A 2,500-nucleotide genomic window follows, 5' to 3' on the forward strand; every position below is an offset into this window, starting at 1 on the left:
TCACCGTGACTGTGTATGACAGGGATAACTCAGAGTACACCGTGGCAGAGACGACTCCGACTGGTTCGTTCTCACTAGGTAGCTACAGGGTCTCACTTGGATCTCAAACATGTGACTGTGGATACTTCCAGGCACTTCATTTCCCGTGTCCGCACGCATTGGCATGCTGTGCCTACTCACGGGTTACTTGGCAGCCATACGTCCACCAGGTGTATCGTCTTAGTTCGATTTTTAGTGTGTATCGGATGAGATTCGCACCTCCCATTCTGGAGGGTTTCTGGCCACCATATGACGGGCCTACAGTGATACCGGACCCGAACAAGAGGCGTGCGAGGGAGGGTCGTCCCAGGTCCACTCGGATACGGACCAATATGGACGAGGCAGATCCGAACCGGCCAAAGAGATGTGGCCTCTGTCGGCAACCCGGACACACTCGTCGGAGTTGCCCACAGGTCGGAGGACCCAGCCATGCAGGGAGAAATGAGTAGGTGTGGTGTTGTGTTATTAGTTGTATTAGTTTGATCATTTAACTTTTTTTAGACACGGATGTTATAGGTTTGCTAAGTTGTCGATGTTTAGTGATGAAAAATTGTTACAGTAAAAGTAATGTATTTTACATGTCTTAGTAATTAATGAATGTGATCCATTTCCGACATGAAATATCACTTGGTCAGCCTATAGTTAAGGCAATAACATAAACTTTCAAATTAAATGAAACATGCTAACTAAGTTATGGAAATAGGTTAAATAAGCTAAGTACACATGTTTTCATACTGACTGATAGACGATAACGCAATAAGAAACCGCACACATACATCAACAGATAAACTAAAGGTGGCTACGAAACAACACTGATAACGAAATACATAAACGAAAATAGGTTACACACAACACTGATCATGAAATAACATGCAACACGATACACAAATCATCAAAATAGCTACGACCCCGTGAAGCACCGACGTGGAACCCGTATCCTCTGACCTCTCCGGATAAGCGGCTCCTCATCCTCGATCTCATCCTCCTCGTCCTCCAGGGGTGGCTGTGCAGGTGTCCTAGGCTGGACATGTAAAGGTCGAGATGAAGATGGCCTGGCAACTGAATGTGACCCCACAGTATGTGCGGATGGTGGGGTACCACCCAAGGCGAAATAGTCAACAGGAGCCACGGAGGGAGGCTCATTCAGATCGACAGCTAACGGTGCCTGTGTCCCCGTCGTCTGACCCCGTCGACGGGCAGCCTCATCCTCCTGCATGATGGTACTGATCTCATCTAGGAAGTGTGATCCACCAAAATCCGCATCAAGACCATCACCGGCAAGAAAGTCTGAAAACATGGATCCCGGACTGACCCATGGCGTACTCTCCTGAAGTGTCTGGTCGTCACTGGAAACACCAACGAAGTAATCTCCGAGCGGCCCCTCTCCAAGTCCAGCGTCATTATGGGCAGAAGGATCTCCCATACCGGACCCATACCACTCTCCACTATGCCTGCCATGATCGGGACCAACACCCCCACTGCAGCCCCTCCTCCAGCGGCATCCTCACCACGATCATCGTGATCCTGCCTCGCAGCAGGCACTCTTCGTCTGCCTCCACGCCCTCGTCGTCGACCACCGCCCCTACCTGCCTCGTCACCCTCCTCCATAGCCTGGTCCAGCCACTTCCACTCACGCTGGCTCCATCGTGTCCCGACTCAAGCTCTCCTCTTAACTCGACGCCTATCAGGAACGTCGTCCACTCGGTCCATATCAGGTACTCGGCCGGCACCCCTCTGCGTCGCCTCAACCGGAATAGGAATGGCTCTCGGATCCCCCAAGTACATCTAAGGTGACAAGAACCTCTTTCCGTGCTGACGCCACCAGTCCAAGAAGTCATGTGAGGGTCCCGGGTCGGCAACAACGTCGAACCGTAGAACGTTGATCCGCACGTGTCTCCCAGTGAAGATGCCAGTGCTGCAAGTGGGACGGGAACCAACGATCACCTCCTCTCCCGTCCTTCGACATCAAGAAGTCGATGTTCAGGGTGGGATGTGGGCAGGCCTGTACGCCGCCGAACTGCGGTAACACCCTATCAACCTGATGCCACTCAACCACCGCAAAATATATCAGTGACGTCACACTCCGCCATAACGACGTATGACGAGGCTCCAACACCTCCGGATGGACAACCTGAAGGACGTCGGGTGTGCTATAGGGCATCCATATAAACTGAAAAAAGCATCTCAAATTCGTTAGACCGAATCGTTTGGACTAGGTCGAAGCTATAGTTAGCTATAATTAACTATACATAGGAGGTTAGCATACTCACATCCCTAGCCTGTAACATGTCGATCCTCAGTCGAGTCATCTGCACCCGAGGTCCCTTCTCGCTAACGGAAGGATTGTAACCTGACCACCTGCATAGGATGTCAACATGGCAGCGCATTCATGAATGTGCTGAAATAGTATAACATTACAGGCAAAATTAGAAATAAATAAAATAAAGATGCATAGTAGACC

The 2,500-nt window shown here is 50.4% G+C and overlaps 1 pseudogene; it reads right to left on the reverse strand.

Annotated features, from left to right (window-relative positions):
- Positions 1 to 931: 931 nt before the first annotated feature.
- On the reverse strand, positions 932 to 1,824 carry LOC148554905 (uncharacterized; annotated as a pseudogene).
- Between the last annotated feature and the right edge of the window lie 676 nt (positions 1,825 to 2,500).

Source organism: Arachis ipaensis, chromosome B6 (assembly GCF_059453495.1).
Source record: "Arachis ipaensis isolate K30076 ecotype BB chromosome B6, ASM5945349v1, whole genome shotgun sequence".
NCBI lineage: Eukaryota > Viridiplantae > Streptophyta > Magnoliopsida > Fabales > Fabaceae > Arachis > Arachis ipaensis.